This window comes from Adiantum capillus-veneris, chromosome 25, assembly GCF_014529385.1.
Source record: "Adiantum capillus-veneris isolate H3 chromosome 25, ASM1452938v2, whole genome shotgun sequence".
In the NCBI taxonomy this organism is placed as follows: Eukaryota; Viridiplantae; Streptophyta; class Polypodiopsida; order Polypodiales; family Pteridaceae; genus Adiantum; species Adiantum capillus-veneris.
In genome coordinates, this window is record NC_140955.1 from 139,961,574 (window position 1) to 139,987,668 (window position 26,095).

The 26,095-nt window shown below is 41.4% G+C and overlaps 1 long non-coding RNA gene across 1 annotated transcript; it reads right to left on the reverse strand.

Moving 5' to 3' along the window:
* Positions 1–24,692: 24,692 nt before the first annotated feature.
* LOC147425753 (uncharacterized) lies at positions 24,693–25,316 on the reverse strand. The gene is made up of 3 exons (XR_015186338.1): positions 25,195–25,316; positions 25,000–25,101; positions 24,693–24,888 (listed from the first exon to the last, which is right to left on the reverse strand). It is a non-coding gene; the product is annotated as an uncharacterized LOC147425753 (long non-coding RNA).
* Positions 25,317–26,095: the final 779 nt, after the last annotated feature.

The window sequence follows — 26,095 nt, forward strand, 5'->3', positions numbered from 1 at the left end:
CATATTACCCTCAATGTAATGGCCTAGTTGAAAAGGTAAATGGAATGGTTTCTAAAATTATTACCAAGCAGATAAACAATCATCCCGGAGACTGGGATAAGTATCTACTACCAGCTTTATGGGCCTACAGAACTTCATTTCGTACATCCTTGGGATTCACACCGTATCATCTAGTATTTGGTAAGGAAGCAATCTTGCCCATTGAAGTGCAACTACAAAGTCTCAGAGTAATGGCAAGGCAACTTCAAAAACCCAACATGCATTTGAGAGATCACATCATCAACTTGGAAAGACTGCAGCTGGACAGAGAAGAAGCAATAAATTATTATGCAGCACAAGCAGAGCATAGACGGCTTAGCTTTAACGAGCATCTCCGGAAAAAATAATTGAAGAAAGGAATGTTGGTGCTCCACTACGACAATCACTTCGACACGCGCAAGGATAAGAAACTCCTGCTCCCATGGATAGGGCCTTTCATCATCAGGAAAAAGTATGCCAATGGAAGCTACCAGCTTATGGAGGCTGATGGAAAACTTCATAAAACCAGGGTAAATGGTTGGCGACTTAAACCTTATTTTCTTTGATTTGACCATGCTCCACCAATTGACATTCCAGATGAGGACACACCATCAGCCGCCACCTCCGACGATAATGATCAAACAGATGAGCTAGAGACATGAATGCCTCTAGCCAAAAGAAGAGGGCTAATGATGGGAGCTTTTCACAAGCCAAGCTCCCATACCCCTCTTATCTCGTCCCCACCCCATGAAAACCCCCTCTTAGGGAGGGAGTGATAAAAGGCATTGGAAAAAGTAAGAAAAAAAATAAATTATGATTATGTAAATATATAAGAAAGGTAAAATAGGCCACCTCATGCCTGCAGGGTAGCCCATCCCCACCTTGCCTCCTTTTTCTTCACTGTTGCCCCGCCGTGTGTCCCTTTTTCTCTCCACCACTCAAAAGGTCAACCCCCTCTCTCTTCCCCTTGTCCTTTCTTCTTTCTCTCTCCCCTCAAGCTACCCCACCTCTCACCAATAATGCATTATAACCCACCAATAATGCACCCTAACTCACATACAACTTACCCTATCTTCCAAAATAGTATACCCCACCCCGTCTTTCTCTCTCCTATCATATCCCATGACCCAAATACCCCCCTCTCTCTCTAAAGGGCACCATGTGTCTTGTCTTGTAGCTAAATAACCTCCCCCACACTCACACACACTCAGTTTCACTGAAAAAGGTGCCCACAGACCCCTCCCCACCTGGTGGTTACCTGATTTTTCTTCTGTTCACACACATCTGCACACAGATTCACCTCTGAACACACTCCCCTCTCTCCCGTCTTGTAATTACTTTATTCTCCATGTCACCTCTCACTTTTTTTTCATCAGCCCATCTCTCTCTCTTAGTCTCTCTCTCTCGTGAGACTGCTATTCTGGCATATATACACACAGCCAGACAAGTGGGGCCCACAATCACATGGTTTCTGTAGATAATGATTTCTTCATTTCTAAATTCTAGAATTTCTCCCCCCTCCTCCCCTATATAAAGAGGGGTCACCATCACACTACAGACACACACACCATCACCAAAGAGTACACTATGCACTGTGTGTGCCTAGTGCACACACACACACCCACACCATCACCATCACCGTAATCACCATGCTCGTCTTAAGCATGACCTCTACACCCTTGGGCTATGGAAGATCAAGGGAAACTAAATAAAGGATGATGGCCGTAACCCTCGTGCGAGTCTTCGCCATCAACTCCCACCTATCCGCCATGTGCTCTACCACGCTCTCCCTTCTCATTCCCCTACCCTATGCTCTCCATTTCATCGCCTTATTCTCTAAATAAAGCTTGAGGTTTTGTGAGTATGTTTTCTTGCAATGTTTTGCCCATGTGAGGTGTGTGGAATCGCCACCTAGTCTTGTGTTTGGAGTGAGCTTTGTATGTGTGAAGGGTGTGCGGATTCGCCATCCTTTTGTGGTGCCTAAGTACTAAGCCGATATACCCCCTCCCTCACTCTCTCTCTCTCTCTCTCTCTCTCTCTCTCTCACTTGATCTCATTCCCTTTCCTCTTCATCATTGCTCCCAAGCATCCATCTCTCTTGGATGAAAACTTTGTTATGGTGGTGTGTTGTTTGCGTCCTAGCCGCTGAAGCTAGGTGGTGCCCCCCCTGTTTGCTTTACCATGACAGCAGGCTCGAGGCGCGCCATTCGGTCCCCGGTGTTTTAGAGGCCGTCGGGCTTCGAGGTTCGCTTTGCTCCCGTCAACGCTATTGGCGACAGATGTCATAACAAAGAGATTCGACCTTGTCGATCATGTACCAAGAATGACCTTGTCTACATGTACAGTGGATTGAGAAGCAAAAAAATAATGGCAAGGTATGTATGCGTACTTGCTTATCTTGATTACTGTTATTCTTGATCGTATAGGTTTGTTGTGAGCAACTAAAAATGCGGACAAACTTTCCCTAGGAACCATGTTCTTAGCAAAAAGTCAAATTCAGAATAAGCAGCGTCTCAATTTGTAACAAGTGGTCAACTATGCCAAACACCTTTGCCGCCTTCAACTAGTCGAGCAATAGGCCGTGCCTGTCTCGAGTGTGGCTTGTAGCCGCAGCGCGTCTTACACAATCGAGTAAAAACTCCATAGTGTATACTGCATGACCATGCATGCTTGATCCTTGCTCGTGCACATAAGAGCTTGTTGTATTCTTAACCATGGTCATATGTGACCCATAGAAGTGCATACAATCACCTACATAAAGCTATGAAAACTTCAATAACACGAAATATCAAACCTGATAATCATTGCTTGTCCTTAGCTGAGGTCAACCACGTCCTTCGAATTCGCGTGCCAGCTCCAAGTGCCTTGTCCGTGACCTTGCAAATGGCCTTTGGCGACCTTTCATGCCGTTGCATGCCCTACAGCCATGATCCACTTGATGAGGCTCTCGCAAGACCATGCATGATACGATGTGTGTGCCTGTGTGAAGTGCAAAGTGCAAGAGCTCCATCTCCTTCTCAAAACTTTTAGAGAAGTTGAGAGCCTACACCAAAACTCTTGGCTATGGAATGCAAATCCAACCAAGAGCCATGATCCGATGCTGAAGCGTGTCATCTTCTCCATCTTCATTACTATGCTCTTATGTATGCTAAGCAAGAAGAGTGATGGAGTGAGGAACTATATGAAAATGAAAATTTAGATGAACTAAATGTTTTTTGTGGTAATTAATTGAATTCACAAATGTTTCATATTTGACCCACATGAATTTCTATATTTAATACTAGTCACAAAGAGAAAAAAATTCATGTGAGAGTTGCAAAAATTTTCAAGCACATATATAAGTAGTCACCATGGCTGGTTACATGCACCTTGCTCATTTTTTCATCAAAAATCACAAAAGTGAGTGATGCTATATTAAAGATATCAGAAAATTACAAGGTAAGCCTTGCTCACAAGTCAAGCCACGGCATCCAGAGGACCATAAAGATACACAAGATATCACAAGGCTCAAAGGACAACCAAGAGCCAGAGGTGTCGTAGACTCAGGTTAGCTCTAGCCTCTCAGAACAACATTGATGGCCCAATATTATTTGTCTAGGTCCTTTCTTTTACCACTTGATATGATAAATTCCCTACTTTCTTGCACGATCTATGAGAAACTAGCACATGTTACATGAGGGAAAATTCTCAAAGACCCAATAGTTCCTAGCCTTCAATGCTTGCTTGTAGTAGTTAAATCTAACAGTTTTTATGTAAATTAGTAAATGTGGCTTTTCATTCTAATCCCTCCAAAGATCAAGTTTTTCTTGAAGAAACCAATCTTCCAAGTCTTTTGTACCCATTTGCACGTCTTCCTCCCTACCAGCCCACTTATACTTGGGCCATCACCGAGCCTTCCATTTGAACCAGATTCACACACTAACATATGTTTTTTTCCCAACCTATACAAAAATCTATTGAATAGTAGTCTTTTGATCCCGTTAAGGTGGAATTGGGTAGCCAACTGTTGGTCTCTAATTTTCCATCTCTTTTTGATGTTGTCCCAAACATGGCCTAGATGTCTGAGCCCTTTGTTGTTTCTTTTTCTAGCTATTTCTCTCAAGAAGGGGATAAGCTGGAGGCTTCGGACTTTGGACAGCCAAGGGGACTAGTTAGTACTGGGATTTTGGAAATAACTTGCCACATATTTCCATTCATGCGCCTCCAAAGATCAAGTACACTTTTGCACGATCTCGTATGTTATGCCTCCTAGTCTTAAGCTGGCCCATCAAGGCGTGAGCATCTTTTCATGTACCTGTATATTTTTTCACTAACATCCCTTAGCAGTAAGTTTTTCCTTGTCAATCAAGTCCTTCGCCATGATGGCCCAAGCATGGTCGTGCAAAGTGATTTACATCAAGAACATGGCACACTAGCTCCTTGCATGAATAGCAGGGTTTAAAATCCCAATGCCTCCTTGCTCCATCCGCCTTGCCACAGTCTCCCAACTGGCCCACTACCATGGCATCGAGTCTTTGTGTTATTTTTCCATAGGAACCTTTTCACCAATTTCAAGAAATCCTTTCAATTGCACTTGGCTAATTTGAGCAACGGGCTAGTGAAAGCTGTGTATGGGAGAAAAAATGAATTGATCACTTTAACCATGCTCGGGAATGGGAGAAACACATAATCCCACCTTCTCATCTTGCTTCTAATATTTTCCATAACCAATTTGAGTCTTTGTTTATGTGTTATATCAACCCCCAGCGGAGCACCAAGGTGGCAACATATCTTCCCTTTTGGAACAATCTCTCCAATACACAAGAATGGATTGAACGAGTCGTTCTTTTTCAGCGAGATTAATCTAGACTTAAAAATATTGCATTTTGAAACAGAGACTAAGGAGAACATCTATACAAGCTCGAAAACCCTTCGAAAAGTCTGTGGGAAGGCTTTGGGAGAGAGCATAGAATCAAGGAGAGAACTTTGCTAGGAGTTGGTTTTTGTTAAGAAAGGACAAACCTTGGATCTCCCCTCTCACAACACTATCCTGGCAGCATGGTGTCCAGTGGATGTGAGCCGATGGCAAAAAGAAATGGGGCAAGAGGGCAGCCTTGCTTAATTGATCTTTTGCCTTCAAATGCATCCACAATCCTATAATAAAGAGCAGCTTAGAGTGGCTTTCGACACTGAGAGTAAGAACTAGCTGACACAATCGTGGCCCAAATCTTAAAGACTCATGATCTCCTCAATGAAAGAGACAACCTAAGGGCAACGGTCTTGTTAATAATCTTGTAGGTCACTAACATCATCGTTATAGGTCTCCAGTGTTTTAGCTCAGAGCAACATATTTGCTTTGAAATCGGTTTGATGATGCCCCTTTTAGTACTTGTGTCAAGGGCTCCATTATTCAAAGCTTGGTTAGCCATTTGCGAAATAGGGGACTTGAGATTGTCCCAAAATTCAATAAAGAATTATGTATTCAGTCCATCCCACCTAGGGGACTTCTCTTTAACTAGAGCCTTCAACGTATAGAATCATTCCTCCTCGGTAAAGTCCTTCTCCAGGAGATTGGCTTCAGAGTGCGAAGTTGTAGCCTTGACACTGCTCAAGAGATTATTCATGGATTCATTCATTTTCGACGAGCGGACCTTAGTTTGACCTATGATCTGGCAAATATGATCAAGCATCAGCTAAGCCATTTCATCATGATCCTTCACTTCATTCTCTTCCCCATCTTTATTAGAGTGGATTAGGCCCCGGCCTCTCTTGACTTTTAAGGCTCTTAAAAAGTGCTCATGATTTGCCGCCTCGAGATGTAGGTAGGTTTCTCTTGACAACAACCTGGCCTTTTTTACTTCCTCCATCTGATGATCTACCAAGTTAGTTTTGGCTCCAAGCCACCTTTTGTGCTGAGCTTCAGATGCAGTCCCTTTGCATTTTTTAATGATACATCAATTTTTTTGTATTGCATAGGTAACTTTTATGAGTGAAGTTACTATTGATGTTGTGTAGAAAAGTGAGAGATTATAACTTTTATGAGTACTTTGGTTAACATTTTATAAGTTTGCAAAAGCGATTTTTTGAGATGTTTTCTAGAATCCATGTATATTCAATGTAAATTCACGAGAAAGAGACACTCAAGTGTCTTCTTTTGTACCAAAGAGCTCTAAAAAGACACATCATACTCATCGCATTTACCCACCGCCGTGGAAGGAAGGAGATCAAAAGTCACTACACATGTTCTTGCTTGTGGCAACGCTGTCGTGCTGTGACACGTACATAGTGGGAACGCATGCTACAAGATCTATCTTGTATTTTTTTAGATACATAATTATATTTCCTATAGTGTACATATGCATATTTAAGTATAATAATAAGCCTTCTATCTCATCCTATTATTTTTCTCAAGGGTAACCTATCCTTACTTTACCATCAGAAAATACTATGGGAAAAGCATCAATAGCTTCGCCTTTTTAACTTGGGACAAAAAGCATTGATTATTTATTTCTACTATTTCATTATCATCTCACACCCTAGCTAGATCCTATATCTAGGGTAAACTCCAATATATATATATTCTATGTATTTTTTATACTATTCTTATATTTCTTTTTAAATAGCTACTAGGGGAGAATTAAATCCTAGTGGGACACTAGGTGGCATGATTTCAAAGATACACTTATTTTAATGCATTATTGCAAGCATGATTACAAAACTTTGTCAAAGAGCAATGTCATGCTTTCATATGACATGAGGTGTCCTTTGGAATTAAATGAAAGTCTAAGCTAAGGAGACCACATGAAGACTTTTGCTGCCATAAATGGACCCTATTTTGATGATTTTTTTACACAAGGTTCCAATCCTAATTGGAAAACGATTTTAAAATGAAAATCGTAGCTAATGAGCTGAAGTTTTTGCCCATATTTTTACTTTTTTATTTAGAGCCACGGTTGAGGAGATATGATCAAAATACTGGACCCCAGTCTGCCCACATCATGCAGGGGCAGCTCATTTCCAACTTTTCCAATTCCTTTTCACACTGGCTCCTCTCTTCTTGTGTAAACCCTTGGGGGTTCCCTTCACCTATAAAAGGGGACCTCTTCTTCCTTGAAAGGAACTGAAGCATTCAAGCCATTGATGAGAGGAATTCTCGAGGGAGTGAGTAGTAATGCCTAATTGTACTTAGCCATTAACATAAGCCCAAGCCTACACTTTCTCCTAGAGGGAGACTAGCCATTCTTGCAACAAGCTAACCTTGGAAGATCAACTCTAATCAAAGAAGGTCTTGCACTTGGTGTATCAATCAAAGTGGAATTATCCACTCTTCTTCTCTCTCCATCAATAATCGTGCCAAAGGGTTTGTCAAGTAAGATGTGTTCTACATTGATGTTTTCTTGATTTCTTGTTGTTTTTTTTTTCATCTCTAATCCAACATATATATATATATATATATATATATATATATATATATATATATATATATATATATATATCTAATCTCATCTCCTTAACCAAACCTATCTCTCTCACCTTAGTAATTCATCCTCTCTACAAATTCTAGGTTCTCTTGCTACAGGTACATCTCTCCCCGCAGTATCCTTATTGCCTACGTGCAAGAATAGGGCTTGGGAGGGAAACTTCTCATCTCTTCACTTCTCTCATATCTACATTTCTCACATACTATCCTAGATGAATAACCCACATGATGATCATTTCTATCGCTTTCACTCTGTACGATCTATTAGAATTAACGTATGGATTAGCCGAAAAATACACTTTCAACAACGTATAGTGTTTCTCTTTGGCCCAGAAAGGCTTAATGAAATACTTCTATCACCGGATCCCATCATACTACCTCTCATAGACTATAACTTTTATTTTGACGTAAGCGTAGTTATCTTGCTATGAACCAAGAGGATTTGTACACACAATTAATCCCAATCACTAGACAAAATATATATATTATGGTAAGCACAAAACTACAATTCCAAAGAACAATTCGTAGCCTATTTGGTCAGTCAAGATTGGATGCCATTAACTCATCTATTAACCCTTTCATATTACCCATGATACGATATGACCATAGCCTTGATGTTTTCATTTTCGTATTGTTTTGACATTCTCTTTTGTGTTCTTTCTTTGTGTGTGTGAGCGCAAGAGAGAAAGAGTGAATCTTCTTTGATTGCACTTCTTTCCAAACCCTAGTCTTCATGGCATCTATGGTTTAACTCCTTCATATAGTTTTTGTTGAGTTCTCTCACAAACTCTCACAGCCATAAGCCCGGTGCTTTCCTGGCAAGACCGCAAATTTCTCGACAACGCGTGGATCACAAACTAGAATATGGTAAAGAGAGGATAGACTCCACCCAGCATCTGCATTATGATCATGTAGTATGTAGTATCATGGGAAACTTTTAGAGAATGAAGAGCACATTTAACCTCTAAGAAGATCAAATCGTTGAAGAAACTGGTCCTTTGAAGTTTGGGTGCTGTTTTGGCCAATGCTTTGCAATGTCTTTGTTTACTATAGTTGGTGACCTTGTCTTTGACATGGTGTGTACATAACATTAGACAAAAGCGTCGGGTGAGCGTAGGCTAGCAACAGAAAATGTTTGAAATGGCGATCACGAGGAAGGTTGAACAGGAATGTGGAAGTGTCATAAATTAGACTAAAATGAGGAGACAGTCAAAGAAACGGAGGAGGAGGAGGAGGGGGGGAGAGAGAGAGAGAGAGAGAGATGAGGTCACGACGTCATGAGAGAGGAGGCCAAAGGGTGCAATCGTTAGCAAACAATTTGACTGGAAGGGGGCTACGTCCCACTCTGCCTCTCTAAAGGAGGTCAAGAGCAGCAGCAAAGTTGTAAACCAAAGTGAGTGTGTGTGTATGTGTGTGGGAGAGGATACCCTGCAAGCAAGCCCCTTAGTTTCTTGGTTCGACCCCTCTTTCTAGCTCATGCTTTTTTCTCATTGGCTCTCTCAAGCCTAGCCAATCACAAGCCTAGGTCAAGTCAAGCACTAGAGGTAGTATTTGGACAAGTGTCCCCCTTTCCTCTTTGAGAGAGAGGGCTTGATAAATGCCTAAGCAGTTAATTTAATTAGCTAAATCCTCATTGGACCTCTCTAGGGATCAACCAATAGGCATTGGACACACCTTGAGGGAAATCTAGCTAGGGGCTTGACATGTGCCCTTCTTGCCTCTTCATCAAGGGGTGCCTTTTGGGAGAGAGATAAGTCATCCAACCATCCCCCCTACTTTCCTGGCTCGCCCCCTCCTTTGTAGGCTTGCATGTTGAATTTCAAGCCCAAGCTACTTGTCCCCCTCCTTGCTTAAGCACCTAGTCATCAAGCATAGGGTTAGTAAGAGTATGGTCTCTCTCTCTCTCTCTCTCTCTCTCTCTCTCTCTCTCTCTCTCTCTCTCTCTCTCTCTCTCTCTCTCTCTCTCTCTGTCTCTATCTCTCTCTACCATCCCCCTAGCTTCAAGGGATCACCCCCTCCTTGTAGGGACTTAATTGGACCTTCAAGCACATGCCTAGCTTAAGTTGCACATTAGCTATCAAACATCTCATGCACTTTTAATTATCAAGCACCTCAAGCATAGGCCTAGCTTTAAGCTAGGGTCTAAGATCTTTTATACAAAACTTTGGAAGTCTTTAATGAATCTAACCCTAAGGTCTTTAAGTCAATTAGCTAGCCTTGCTCTCTGACAAACCGTTTCTCATTTGGACCCCTTTAACCTTGGCCCCATGTTGAGATAGATCCATAAGCACATGTCTATATTCTAACCCTTGCTCCCGTTTATTCTCTCACATTAAATGATGAGTTTAAACATGAAAATCATTTTGGTTGGTTAGATATTAGATTTTATGACATTACCTCTCTCTTGAAATTATAGTCGTCCTCGACTATGAGGTAGAAGAGATAAAGCATTATTCATTAGTCGATGTTTCTTAGCAGATAGAGGATCCCTTTTTACCCCAAGACATAATTCCAAGATAGATGCCCAATGGATGACTAATCCATTTGGTGCTTGGGAGACCTAGCTAGCATGTCTGCTCTTTAGTCCATTTCATTCTCCCAAGTAGAGTGACAAATTCTACTTGGTGTTTGAGAGATGTCGTCGTCACAAACATGATTGTAAGCATGCATACTACTTAAATTTGTGCACAAAAAAAGAGAATTAGTATTATAAGACAAAAACATTGGTCATTTAAAAGAAACATGTACATTAGCTTACTCTAATGTAGCATTATAAGCATTGACAAGGTTCATACTATCCTTAAACTATATTCCTTACATCCATCTAGCATCCTCAAAAGGATAATTTTTGAACTTCATAAGATACCGTCGGATCATCTTACCATGGCGTAATACCTTGTCTTCATGCCGAAGGATAGCTTTGGGTTGTAGCACCTTTTCTTGGTCTTCGATTTTTGGAGGGTCTTCAATAATTGGTTCACTTGGTGGCTCTCCTTTGTAGGGCTTAAGTAGGTTACATGAAAAGCATTGTGTATGAGCCAATGGTTGGACAACTTGAGTTGATAAGCCATCTCATTGATTGGATTTAATATTTGAAAAGGACCATAGTATCTTTTTGCTAGTCTAGCATAATACTTTTGATGGCCCGTAGGAGTTTTTCCCGTCATTTGCCTCAATTGAGGCTTGGGGAACTTAAGTAATACCCAACCAGTTTCTTTAAATATTAAGGCCCTTCTGTGCTTGTTAGAAACAACTCTTTTCCTTTATTGAGAGATGGATATAGCCTCCTTAATCTTTTGAAAAGATTCTTGTAGGTCATGGCTATACTCATCTGTAGTGAAGATCTTCCCATGTACTTTAAGTAGCAAGGGACTTTTAGGTCTTCCCTCTATGATTTCAGAAGGTGCTTTTACTATTGAGGTATGGATAGTATTATTGTACGCATACTCTACAAGGTGTAAGTAATTCTTTCATTTTGAGCATTGATCTACTTCTATAACATAATTCTTTAGTAGATCGAGTAATGTAAGATTGGCTATCTCACTTTGGTCATCCGTTTGTGGGTGATAGGCCCTTGTACCTAGATTTTCAAAGAGACCTTTTCAGAAATTACTGGTCACTCTAGGATCACTATCTAACACGATGGATGTTGCTAGTCCATGGTATTTGAAAATATGAGATATAAAGAGAGTTTCCATTTGGTGTGCCTTAATAGGTTTTTCAACAAGAATAAAGTGTGATTGCTTGCTAAACCTATTGACTATTGTCCATATTCCCATATTCTCATGGATAGACTTGGGTAATCCAAAGATAAAATCCATGCATATACTATCCCATGGTTAATTAGGGATTGACAATGCCTGGAGTAATCTAGGTTGCTTCCCTCTATCATACTTGGTATTTTGGCATACCACATATTTTGAAACATACTCTTGTATGTCCACTTTCGTGGTAGGCCAATAGAAATACGTCTCTACTCCTCGAAGAGTAAGTTGAATGCCTTTATGCCCCGCATAGGGAGGAGCATGCGATTCATACATGACTTTCTCACGAAGGGAGTGGGTAACACATAGCTTATTGCCATGGAGAAGATAACCATTGTGCAAGGTGAATGGTTCTTCTTTCTTCCCCAATGCAAGGGATGGCATTATGTCTTAAAATGAGGTTCAATAGCATACTCATCTACATAGAAGATAGATCATTGTGAGTTGCTATACACACCACATTACCTTTTGGTTGTTGTGAAAGTGCATCGATCACTTGATTGTGCTTACTAGCAATGTGAGCAATATAAAAATAAAATTTCAAAAGAAAATTTTCCCACCTCATTTGTTTGTCGGAAAGCTTGGTTTGCGTCATGAAGTACTTGAGACTTTGGTGGTACTTGCCCAAGACTTGCTCATCCATATTGAGCCTTTGGCTCTCATATGCTATGGCATGCCCTTCTTGAAGCAAGAATGCAATCACCATAGGCATCACATTGGAACTCACATGGCTTTGAGAGATCCGGAAGCTTTAGGACTAGTTGGTAGGTAAGCTTCCCTTTGAGCTTGTCAAAAGAATTTTGCTGCTTAGACGTACATGAGTACTTAATGTTCTTCTTTGTTAAGTCATGTAATGGTTGTGATGTTTGAGAGAATTTTTCTATGAAGCATCTATAGTATGCACACATACCAATAAAGTTTCTAAGCTGATGTAGATTGTTTGGTTTAGGCCATGCTTTTATCTTCTCAACGGCAATAGGCTGTGTGTTACCCACTCCCTTCGTGAGAAAGTCATGTACGAATCCCATGCTCCTCCCTATGCGGGTCATAGAGGCATTCAATGTACTCTTCGAGGAGTAGAGACATACTTTTATTGGCCTACCATGAAAGTGGTCATACAAGAGTACGTTTAAAAATGTGTGGTATGCCAAAAGACTAACTATGATAGAAGAAAGAAACCTGGATTACTCCAGCCATTGCCAATCCCTAATTCACTACGGAAGAGTAAATCCATGGATTTTATCTTTGGATTACCCAAGTCTATCCATGGGAATACAAGAATGTGGACAATAGTAAACAGGTTTACCAAGCAAGCACACTTTATTCTTGTCAAAAAGACTATTAAGGAACACCAAATAACAAATCTCTTCATATCTGAGATTTTCAAACACCATGGATTACCAGTGATAGCCGTTTTTCGGCTCTCCATAATTGCCATAGTAAGTTACTCCACCCTACCAAATTCACCCAAACGCTATGGCTATCCCTACCATTGCACTGTACATAGGCGTATGTGAGTTAGGGGGCTTTTCCCATATCTTCTTAAAAACCCTCAGCTAGCTAGTCACTGGGCTAGTTAAGCCAAAAAAATAAAAATAATAAAAAAATAAAAGTATATTATGGCCTCTTTGTGTGTAAATATTTCATTGTATATATGGCCTAAATATAGGGATTTTTTATAATTATTTTGGTATTTTATTTAAATATTTCTACTTAGGTGTGTGTTTTATTGAACCTATGTACACCTTCTTTCATCCTCTTACACTATAATTATATTTTTTGTTAATATGTACATACTCTAACCTCATATTTTTCCTTTATACAAATCACTCCCACATTTTCACCCTCACCCTCGTGAAAACAAAAAATTGATTTCTACTCATTGGTTACGTTTATTATATTATCTAGTTGCATACCTTTTCCTCTTTCACCCAAAATAATTCAAGTAGGGACCATATCATATGATTCTAATATCTTTCCATATCCATAACTCCTCCATATTTTTATTATTATTTTTACTAATTATTCTAACACCATGTGCTCATTGAGCTAAAGTCCATGAATAGTCCATACACTAGTCCCATCATGTATATATTTCTTTATTCACCAATAATCCTCCTCCATGCATGGATCAAGGGCAACTTGGATGCTTTGTATTATAATATGACAAAGGAGGGGCTCACTCTTGGATGCATTGTACAAATTCAACAAAGGCGGGGGCCACTAAAAGACTTTTGCAAGCATAAAAACAGGCTTTTTGGTGAGAATTTTGGCACCTATCTCCACTCCGAATTTGGAGCGGTGGTAAAAAGAAAAAATGTAGCCCACGCTCTGAATAATCACCTCAAATGTTTTCATGATTTTTGGAGCTACCAGCGGTGAGCTATGATTTTTTGAGTGGACCCCAGTCTGCCCACTTTTCTCACAAGTAGCCCTTAGTCTTCTCTCACCCTTCCACACACCTACTCACTCTTACACATCCCTCCCTCTCCTTCCCTCACTCAAACCTGCAATTTCCATGGCTTCTCCCACCCTCTTCACCATTACCCTTCTCTCTCATCCGTATAGTTCTTTTATGAACCTCTACATACATACACCCTCTCCATGTCTCTCTCTATTGCTTCTATGTTACAATTTCATTTACCTCTCCTAAAAATATCTAAAATTCAGCATCTTAACCATGATAACTTCTGCAAATTGAGGATTTTCATCAACAAATCCTCTTTCCATCGTGGTGGTCAACCATGGAGGCGGCGTAAAGAAGCGAAGAAGAAGAAGAAGACCAGCGGTCATTTTTTCCACAATCTACACAAGGGTGAGTTCAAGCTTCTTCAAAGCTTCACCATCTCAATGATTCTCTTTTAATTCACCCCTCTTCCTTCATCAAATCAACTCATCCTACCCATTGTAAATGTATCACTAACAATTCTAGTGCTTATTACCACTAACAACTAACTTCTCTTGTAAAAATGCACCCACACTATCAACATATGGAGTAGGCAATTGCACAAGTAAACCAAATTCACTCACTCCCATGGAAGTTTCTCTCCTTTCACCACATCAATAATTCTCTTACTTGAGCCCGCATCCATGTGACTCAAGAGAAAAGAGAGACCCCATTCTCATTTGAAATTCATAAAAATTCATAATCCTTGATCTTTCCTAATAAAATTGATTAGGCTTAATCCTAATCAAGGCTTCTAAAACCTATAAATAGAACCCATTCCTCCTTGTAAAAGACATGACTATACCATTGCACACTAGATTGAGCGTACCACACGCCAGTTCTATCTTGGTTGTAAAGAGAGAGTAAGCTTTCTATACACCATCACCTTGGTGCATAGAAAAGCTTGAGCTAGTTTGAGTGAGTGCGAGTAGAAGATTTTCATCCTACCATTGTTGTATCTACCCCAACATCAATGAACTGGTAGGTTTGGGTGCAATTCATGTCCAAAGGCTCATGCTTCTCCTCCAATTTGGCTTGGCCAACTCATTCAGCTTCATAAGGTGACTTGTTTCATTGAAGGTTGTTGTTTTGTTGCTTGTGATTCATTGGCTATTGTTTGGCTACCGTTGTAAGAGGGTGGATGGTGAGAGGGCTCCCATAACCCTAAGACAATGTGCTAGTGATGCTATAACCAAATCTTGTCACTTGATTCCGCAAGCTCTAAGTTCCTTTTTGTGCAAAATATAAAGTTGAAGCTAAGTTGTACACCATCTCTCTCTCTCTCTCTCTCTCTCTCTCTCTCTCTCTCTCTCTCTCTCTCTCTCTCGTGTTTTAGTGTGTGAGAATGTTCCATTGGTGTTAGGGTTAGTGTAAATTCCTTGCTTGTTTGTGGGTTGCTCTAACGATTCTCCTCTTTTGCGTCCTAGTTCGCTCTTAAACTAGGTGGTGCCCCTTGTGTAGTTGGGATTTGGTTGTGGGTTTGTTGTTTTGGTTTGTGTTGTGTTGTGCCCCAGCCCCATTGAGCAGCACGGGAGCCTTGAAGGGTGTCTAGAGGTTGCTCTTCTCGTTGCCCGCCCCAGACCGCCTCAATTTTGGTGCCCCCACGGAGGACAGGCTTGTGTATGTTTTGTGAAGGCTCAACCTTTAGCATAATCAAGTAGCTTGCATGAATCACGAGAATTTGTATGATCCCTTCATTCCCATTGCAAGGCAAAAGGTACACATAATTGTTAGTACTAATTTGCAATTTCAGCGAGTAATTCGTAGAATTTTAGGTCGTCTTAGGTTGGTAGAGATAAACGCATCAGTAAATTCATTAGGTACGACCTTAGTTTGGACGTCTATATTTTTGTTTTGTTTTAAGAATTAGGTCATGCATAGACCATGGATAATGGCCCAGGAATACAGGTTTTTCCCTTTCATTTCACTCCATACATTAGAGTAAACATTGCAATTAGTAGAAAAATCCATTTTCAACAACGTATGGTATTCATGTTTGGTGCCCAAAGAGTAGGAGAAATTCTCACGTCACCAAACCCTGTCATTCTACCTCTTATTGATTATCATAGGTCATTTGATGTGAATATTTTTATTTTGCTGTAGAATAGATTGCAATTTAGAAAATATTATTGTGTAAATCTTTTAAAGAAAGAAAAAACAAAAACGCGTCACTTTGAAATCAATTCAATGGAGAGCCAACGCCAAATGTCTGGATATCCTCTTTTCTTTGGAGAGCCTGGAGAGGATGCAGAATTATTTCTAGCAAATTTCAAGATGTCTTGCCATATCAAGAGGATAGTAACTGATCAAGAACATGTAGAAATGTTTGAGGTGGTCCTTAGGAAAGATGCTAGCACTTGGTTTGACTCTTTGCCTGAGGAAGTTAAAGGGAATTACACAGAAGTTTTGAATCGTTTCAAGAAATACTTCTTTGATCCCCAAAACACTCAGAAATTATGGCAAGACATTGTTTCTTATAAGCAAAAAGACTTAGATGACTACTACTTGTACAAGCAAGAGTTCCTACGTCTTTGGGCTCTATGGATACGAAATGTTGCTAACCCTGGTGATGGTGCAGAATTTCTAAAGAAGGAGAGGTTCATAGCCGGACTCTTTCCTGACCTTAAGGTAAAATTTGAGGCGGGTGCACCTGCTACCTTTGATGCAGCTGAAACTAGGGCTACTGAGAAATATAGGAAACTCAAGTGCTTAAGGGGGGAGGTTCCAATAGAAGGTCTTAGACCCAAAGGTAAGTCACAAGAATCAACATCTAAGGAGCTTCCTGAGGTAACGACGGAAGTGATTGAGAAGTTAAATGAATCTTTAAGCAGCTTGTCAATTCACCTTGCTCAAGCTGTAGGTCCAAAGGGACAAGCAAAGAAGTCTGAAGAGCGAGACCCACGACCTAGGAGAGTCTTTCAATGTTGGAATTGCGGTGAGTCTGGACATGGGATGTATAATTGTCCTTGGCCCCGTGGGGAGCCAGGGAGACCTAACTTGAATTACCCAGTGATGAATGCAGGTGAAGGAACTAGTCAGCAACCACGGCTTATACAAAGGCCAAATGGAGCAAGACCACCTCCACAAGGAGTGGAAGGAGTTCCACCTTTGCCAGACCCAAACGTGCATGTGGTAGAGGTGACAAATTCAAGAGAGGGTGACATGGAAGCAAATGGCATTAAGCGTGGCCGAGGGAAAGGTAAGGAGAAAGAAGGAGTTACATCACAAAGTGACCATGGACGAGAAAAGAACGCAAAGGAGACCAAGGAAGCTAAGAGGACTCGACGTCGTATCAACCTCCAAGACTTTGCTCTTGGACATGGAATGGCTCCATACAACCTGTTGGAAGACATGAGAGGTAAGGGTCCTGATATCTCATGGCCTCAATTTCTTGCATTATGTCCACAAGTTAGGAGGGATTTAACAAGGGCAGTTAGCACTAGGACAAAGGTAAAAGAGAGTGTGCCTGTTGCAAAAATTGCACAAGCTGAAATGAATGAGGACATTACACCTGTGCTAGATTGTTACATAAAAGGGAGATTGGTTAGGAAAGGTCTAGTGGATGGGGGTGCAAAAATTTGGATCATGACAGAGGGACTCATGCAAAAACTAGGCATGCACATCCATGAGACACCTGAAATTAAGGTCAAGATGGCAAACAATAGCAAGGCTAGGTGTGTAGGCATTTGTAAAAATGTTTTTGTGGAGGCCTTTGGCATTAAGAAGGCAGTGGATTTCTATGTCATGTCTACCAAAGGAAATGGTTACCCATTTATCCTAGGGAGACCATGGCTAATGAAAATGCGAGCTTTGCAGGATTGGGAGAGTGGAAAGCTAATTTGCAGGAACGAAAATCATAAGAAGGTTGTCTTTGACATGAAGGAGCAACGCCAAGAGGAGCTCCATGAAGAATCATCTCAAAGTGAGACGGAAGAAGGTTGGACCGATAACACTTCAGAAGAAGAAAGTAGCGGCAGCATTACTGAAGAGGAGTCTTCCATGGAAGTCATGGGGGTAAGGTTTAAGCCAACCAACCAAGAGACCTCTTGTCAAGGTTTGGAGGAGGTAGGTTCCCAAGAGAACCAAAAAGTGGAAGATGAAAGAATGCTAGAAGGTATGCTATCTACAACACTTACAAAGGATGAAAGAGAGGAGTTCAAATGTGTGCTAAGGAAATTTCCTAGGCTTTTTTCTAAAGACTACACCGATGTGCGTGGAGTAGATGCTGTTCAACACAAAATTGAGTTGAAGCCAGAGGCCACACCTAAGGCTCAGAAGCTACGAAGGCTAGGAGTCATCGAGGAGTAGGCTTTACTCAAGGAGGTAAGAAAGCTTCTAGCAGTAGGTTTCATTTATCCAGTGGAGAATTCAGAGTGGGTCTCTCCCGTTGTTGTCACTCCTAAGAAAAACGGAAAGTGGAGGGTGTGTGTGGATTATCGTCCACTCAATGAGGCAACAAAAAGAGATCACTTTTCCCTCCCATTTCAGGATGAGATACTAAATGAGGTAGCTGGTCATGAGCAGTACACTGTGTGTGATGGCTACTCAGGCTACTTTCAAATAGGTATCGCATTGGAAGATCAATTGAAAACAACCTTTATCACTCCTTGGGGTTGTTTTGCTTTTAGAGTCATGCCATTTGGTCTGACAAAGGCTCTTGCAACATTCCAACGTTTCATGAACATGGTGTTTCAAGCATTCTTTGGAAAGTCAATTAGGGTGTTCATTGATGATTTCTGCATTTATAGCTCAAAATCATTGCATCTACAAAGGGTAGAAGAAGGTTTAAAGAAGCTCTATGACATGGGTGGTCAACTCAACCCCGACAAGTGCCACATAGGTGAGGATGAAGTGATCTTGCTCGGTCACAAGGTTTCCTATAAAGGCATTGAGGTGGATCCTTCAAAGGCAAAGGCTCTTATTGAGCTCCCATCACCGAAGAGTCTTAAGGAGGTCATCTCTTTCATTCAGAAGGTGAAGTATATGTCACGCTTCATTCACTTAGCCTCGGAGTTGCTTCATCCTTTGCAAAAGTTGACACAACAAGTAGAATTTGCATGGTCTGATGAGCTTGAAGAGTATTTTTGTAACATTAAAGTCATTTTGTCAGAGCTACCAACACTCATGCCTCCTTGTTGGGAGTACACATTCTTTGTTAGCTCTAATGTTGGAAGGGAAACAATTGGTGCTGTGTTGCTACAACAAGATCCCCACAGTACAAGGATGCGACCCATCTACTTTGCTAGTAGGGTCATGAATGCTTTGGAGAGAGACTACACAGAAGCAGAACTCATGATGCTTTCTCTCATGTTTGCAGTGAGAAATTTTAGATCCTACCTGCTACCAAAACCTTTTGTAATTCTCACTGCAGAAAATTTGTTCCCTTGGGTGTCATCTCAAATGAATCTTAGTACTAGGATCTCAAAGTGGATTATGGATTTGCAAGAGTTCCAATACTCTTTCAAGGTAGAAGATAGTGTGCGTGCACAATTGGCAGGGATTCTCACTTATAGGGTACATGAGAAGGAAATGAAGGTGCCTCAAGTAAAGACCCTACCATTGCCACCACCAAAGAGTATTCCCAATGCTTTTACCTTGTTCTTTGATGGAGCTTTTCGACGAGCCACACGGAAAGCAGGGGGAGGGCTAGTGTTGCTCAACCCAAGTGGAGAGGTGTCATGAAAGAGAAGGTCAATCTACCAGGTTCAACTAGCAACAATGAAGCAGAATACGACACACTACTTCATGGTTTGAAGATGTGCATTGGCCAAGGGATAAAACGTCTCATGGTAAAGGGAGATGCACTTCTCATTGTTAAACAGATTTTAGGCATTTGGGCATGCAATAATGAAAGCTTAAGGACAAAATTTCATGCCATTCGTAGGATGTTTAATCAGTTTGAAGAAGTGCAACTATATCATATTCCGAGGAAACAAAATGAAGATGCTGATTTACTTGCACAACAAGCAGTTACATGTGTTGAGAGAGAAGTGCAGGTCATCATGGTGGTAGCAGCTGTCAAGCAACCGAGATACCAGGGATTGGAGTCATTCGCTCCCATTATTGGCTACATTTTGGAGGGTGAGTTTCCACAAGACTTCACGAAGGCTCAGAAGAGGAGACTCATGAAGAAGGCAAGTTTCTATCTCTTCCTAGAAGGCTCCCTCTATCAAAGAGGGAAGGATCAAGTGTGCAGAAGAGTACCAACTATCGAGGAAATTCCAGCCATTCTAAAAGGTTTGCATGAAGAGGCATGTGGTGGTCATTTTGCCCAAGAATCAACTATGAAGAAGATTTTTCTTGCGGGGTATGTTTGGCCAAGCTTGCATGTGGATGTTCAACATTGGTGTAAAAGTTGTCACAATTGTCAGATAAATGGAAATAGAAGGTTGGTGCATGGCCCGAGGCAAATAGTGCTTGCAAATGGACCCTTTGAAAAGTGGGGCATTGATGCTATGGGTCCTCTGCCTAGGACAAAAAATGGTAAACTCTACATTCTAGTGGCTGTAGACTATATGACTAGGTGGGTGGGAGTCTTACAATAGACTGAGTGAAATTTACCGAGCGAATGGTAAAGCCGAGCAAGACCCATCCGAAAGAATGCAATTGAACACTATCCTTAGGCGAGAGACCTATGGTTGCCATACATTGAGTGCCAGATTTAATTAAATAACTTTTGTTCAAACTCTACCATATGAGTTGACAATAGGTCACTCTACTAGCACAAATGTAGCCACACCACTTACTACCACTACCTCTTCTTGATTTTTCATGGAGCTGCGACAATGAAACATCACATACATTCCCTATGATGCTCCTCCAAGGCTCCTAGGGTCATAATACTAGACCACTGCTATAACTAGAGGTTTCTAAAAAAATAAACTTTAACATATTATCACTAGCTTAAAAGTCAAAAGACAAACTAGTTTTCAAGAAGAAAACTGGTTTAAAAAATGGATGAAATTAAATTTACATTCTTTTTCGCAAAAACTAAAAAGTAGTTGCACTAGATGGTTGTGTGCCAACCCAATGAGGCTTCTCTCTCTCTCTCTCTCTCTCTCTCTCTCTCTCTCTCTCTCTCTCTCTCTCTCACACACACACACACACACACACACACACACACACACACACACACAAAAACAAAGTCACTCTATTGTGGAGACATGCTGGTATACACGAGAGATTGACATGAGAAGGTACCCAACAAAATATGTGGGACTTCCTGTGAGAAAGAAATGCTAAAAAACATTACTAAACTGCACTCTGGATCAATAGTCCAAACCACATTATACCATCGGATACATACAAATTATTAACTTGAAGCACACTCATCATCTATGAAGAGATGCCATCTTCGAGGCCTATCTTTTGGACGACCATCGTAACGTGGGTCCAATGTCATGTGTCTCGCCTCCGCCTCGATATATTCAGGTAATGCACTTCAATGAAACAAAATACACACAAAATTTCAATTCAACAAAACAACCATGACCCATAAATTCATATGCAAAAAAATCTACAAGTGGTAATAGCAATGTCTATCCATGAATCATACAATGTTTTGGAAGACAACAAAAAGATAATCAACCATAAATGTCTACTAACATAACCCAAACAAAAGAAAAACACTATGAATGTCTTGTGGTAAGTCGAGAATGGGAATCTCACAAATCATCAAAAGAGTTCCCACCCACGGGACGGTCTCCGTCGTCCACCACATCTATGGATGTGGTCGCATCCTCTCTCCCTCGCTTCCTTGGTCGAAGCAAGGGCTGCAAGCAAGTAGAAACAAGTGCCTCATCAAAATCTAGAGATGCACATGCACGGCCAGAGACCAAACAACCTGTCAAAATAGGAGCCGTCCCACATCCAAACTCAAGGCACAACCCCCCAGGACGACACAACAACTCAATAAAGCATGCCACAAAAGTATGGCTCTTCTGTGCAGACCCTCTCCATGGCAATCCGGAATCCATAAGGACTCGATCTGAATCTGGCAAATAGTGGCGCATAGTGCTATCCATCGCACTCATCCCTAGTGCATGAAACAAAGAAGCACTCTCTGCAATGTAAAGTGGTGGGGGTGGTCCATGCCTGTGGACCAAGAACATGATAGAAGTGTTGCACTACAAGGAAGCAAAAAAACCAATTTCAAAAGCTGCACATTGGCGCTTACTTACCATGAAATTATAAATAGAGTGATCACCTCATGTCGCTCACCGGATGACTCTACATATCCATAAGGTGCATGATGCAAAACCACCACACGTCGATGAATAATCAACTCCGATGCCCTGCAAAATCGCTCAACCCAAAAGACTGTGTCTCCTACAAGGAAAAAATCCATCAATGATTAAAACTGAACATATTAATGACAATATCAATATCTAGGACTAATTTTGTTACCTGCAGGAGGCGCCATCACAAGTAGCCACCCCGAGTCCGCCAAGGTACTATGGCTCAAATGAATAATTGATCGTACATGATTCTCTGTACATGTATCCCATGTAGGTTGAGGTGATGGTGAGTGTAGAAAGCCTCCAAAAGGTAAGTCAACAAAGATAAAGTCAGCTGCCCATGACACTGATCTACCACTCCTCCGATATGTAATATCTGTGGATCGAGCTCTAGTCATATGCTCGTGTACAGGAATCCATGATCTAGACTGCACGCCGCTACGAAAATCCTCAGCAATCGCAATATAGTCACCATGCAAAGCAACACACCTACTATCACTGCAACCATTCTGCACAACAGGCTGAATAGGCAATGGTGCATACACAAAATGTAGGGCACGTCGCAATCTGTGTGTGCCCCCACTCTCTACATGAGCAAACACATTATCTATATAAATATGAGTAATACAATAGAGCTGCAACAACAAGACTCCAATAAAAAACAAGATTATACCTAAGATAGACGGCAGATCATCAATCACATGATTTGTAGTAGCAGATGCATTCTGATTCTTATCCAAAAAGCTTGTTGCTTAAATTTAGAAAAAAGTGTCAAAATTATTAATAATTATTAAATTAGCAAAGTGTAGGACACATAGAAAGTGAGAATGAATCTAACTCACAAGTTCGAGTAGGTGGACGAGATGGTAGAGATTGAGAAGATGGATCAGCAACATCTGTGGCTTTGGGTGGTGGAAGATCCGTAGATGCGGCTCCTCTAAACTGCACATTATGCAATTCTCTCTCTCTAGCAAGGACATGGCCTCTATCCATGTCAATCCACCAAGGGCAATGATCAAGCTCCCACTGTGAGAGCTGATGCATGGTTGGTGGATACATGCATCCCTCACCGCTCTCAATGTGTGGCCAAGAGCGTGCAAGAACAGGTATCGCAGCAATGTGATGCATGGTCAAGAGGTGAGCAAAGTATCTACAAAAGACAACAAAGAATTATTCTAAACTCAAAAAGGAATGCATACCCTATATTAGTTGAAGCACATATTATGATACAAAAATAGTCAAATCATTATCTACCTGTAAACCAGTCGCTGAGAAGCCATGCGGCAATAGTCAATCCTCTTTAAGGCTTGCAACTCTACATCCTTCGTTTTGTTTTTCAAAGCCACCTCAAGAGGGAATAAGAATTTTCTTCCCTCCACCACAATCTCCGTGTAAAACATATCCATGGTGCACGAGGGAGGAATATCAATCCCTCCAGGCACATCCACATAGTCCACAAGAAGCTTCTTAGATTTTTCCAAGATCCTTTGCAAAGCTCCCTCTCGTTTTAGCCACCTTTCACACCAAGCATGCAAGAGAAGAATCAAACTTCTTATTAACATTCACGAGTTCAATCATAAACCATTTGCATAAAGATGCTCACCCTCGAAACTTGTGGTCTCCTTTCACCATGCAATAAGCAGCACGAGTGATCTTGCTTGCCTCTAGTAAGGACACCCAGAGGTTTTTATTTTCTATGGAAGCATCATGTAGAGCAATCAAGTTAAGTTTCTCTAGAGTGGCCCAACTATCTTCCCCCCATTGAAGGCTCATCACACGATCAAACCAATCCTTTCCTAACCTTGGATCAACAATATTGAGAATCTACCAAACAAAGACATTATTCAATTAAAATAAAATTGCATCTTACCATGTATTAAAAAAAACACCAAGAGATCGTTATATACCTTCCCTACACGATATGAATATTTATAATAAAGATCATTCATGATCTTAGTCTCTTCTTTTTTCAAGTCCTCTTTAGAAAGCAATAATTTCTTGCTCTCTAGCTTAGTGTGTAGTTCTTTTGACATTTGAACCTTCAAAATAAACTACTACTTTTTAAAACAAACAGCTTCAGATAAAGCATACAAAAAAGAGATCCAATGTCAAACACACTTACATCAAAAAGAAGCCTAGCTAGATATCTTCGTGTAAGAGGATGCCATGGCTCTTCTCCCTTTGTGGTTCTCTTGCGCAGAGTGTCGATCAATTTCTGGTCATTCTCCGGTAATGCACGAAGGTAATCTTCATGATCCGAAGAGAAAATGTTTGCGCAATTCACCAACTCATCTCTTAGATCACTACAAGAGGCTGTGTGCTCTTGTGACGCTGTTAGCGACGGAAATACACTGGGTTTTTATAACCCCCGGCGTCGCTAAAACCGTCGCTAATAGCGTCGCTACGAGAGCGTCGCTATATGCGTCGCTCTATAGAGACGCTCATAGCGACGGTCATAGCGACGGTTATAGCGACGTTTACACAGAAGTCTATAGCGACGCTCATAGCGATGCTTCAGAGCCATAAATAGCGACGGTTATAGCGACGTCCGAGAGAAAAAAAAAATTGGTGACAGGACATTGAATGCTCTGCCACCAATCAACCATATTGTACTTGAATCACTTTTTAAAAAAAGTGCAAGGGTAGATAATAGACCCAAAATAGTCACCCACAAGACGCATTGTTTGCAAAATTGACAAGCGTAAAATTGACAATTGTACACATCATAGGCAAAATGAATTGATTGGCAAATGTAACAATGACAATTGTACAACATCATAGGCATAAAGAATTGATTGGCAAAATGAACTACGGTGACAAATGTAATAATATACATGGTTCAAAAAGACGTATAAAATCCGTCTCATGATACATAAGCTATGAGAAACCCTAAACTAATGCTATCTAGCTACGGCTAAACTGACGTCGTCTAGTCAGACGTCTCATCGCGTCCAAGCGGCGTATCTGTCGGATTCTGCAAAAAAAGACAATAAGACAGCTTTCAGTAAGTATAAACATATAACGACATTTATTAAACAATACAAAAAATAGAAAAGAGTAAACCCTAATACTAACCATGCCGCCGCGAGAACTGAGAATGTCCATCAGGGCGTTTAAGCCCTTCCTGCCTGCGTACTCGCGCTCGTACGGTGTGGGATCACGTCCTGTCATCGACCACTGTCAAAACATACAAAGAATTCATTATGTTAGAATTAAAAAACTCATAAACCCTAAACTATCGAACATAAAGAGCAATGCGAAAACACTTACAAAATCGGCCTCAAATGATGCCCATCCACCGCTCCCCAAGTGGTGCGAGCTCCCTGCCTCTACTCGCGCTCTGGCTGCATCCTTTTGTTGCTTCCACTTGTCGGGATTCTCGCGCGCTGCTTACTTTGCATTCTTCCAATCTTCTTTGGCCAGCCAATCTGGCATGTTCCACCCATGCTTGATTGCTTTTTGCACTTCGGAACGCTTGTGTTTGCAGTATTCGCGCATTCGAATCTTCATCAGGTCTTCATTGAAGCGCTGATCCCGTGTTGGAATGGGAAACTCATCATGAAGTATGCTGATGACTCTGTTTTTTAAATCACTTGGTACTTCACTCCATTTGTTTAGTATGTAGTGTCTAAACAGCTGAGAGCAAAGACCACGCATGCGCGAGATCACCTTCTTGCCGTCATCATCCATGATGATGCCGCCGCTGAAGTCGATGGAGTAAGACAAGCCCTCTGGCCGGCGACGCGTGAACCTGGGTGTCTCGGCAGGGGTCTCTAGCGGCGTGTCGATGGGGGTACGGACGTCAGGTGTCTCCACCGGCCTCTGGGCCCCGAAGTGAGGAGTGTCGAGAGGGGTGGCTCCTGGCGGAGTAGGTAGAGGTGTGTAGCTTCTAGGAACAGTCAGCCGTGCAAAACCTGGCGTAGATGGCGATGCTGTGGCTGGTGTGGGGGCGGGCAAAGAAGGGGAGGGTAAAGAGCCTCGTCGAACACGAGGCGGTGTGGAGGCATCGGTGGCGGAATCCCCACAACAACCGCCACCGCAATCACTAGAGCGCCGGTGTCTAGACGAGTGTGAAGCTCGTCTCGTCGACGCCGAAGCTTCGGAGCGCTCCAAATGCTCCGAAAGAGAGGGAGATGCGGATGGAGTAGGAACGCGCGATGATGCGCCAAAG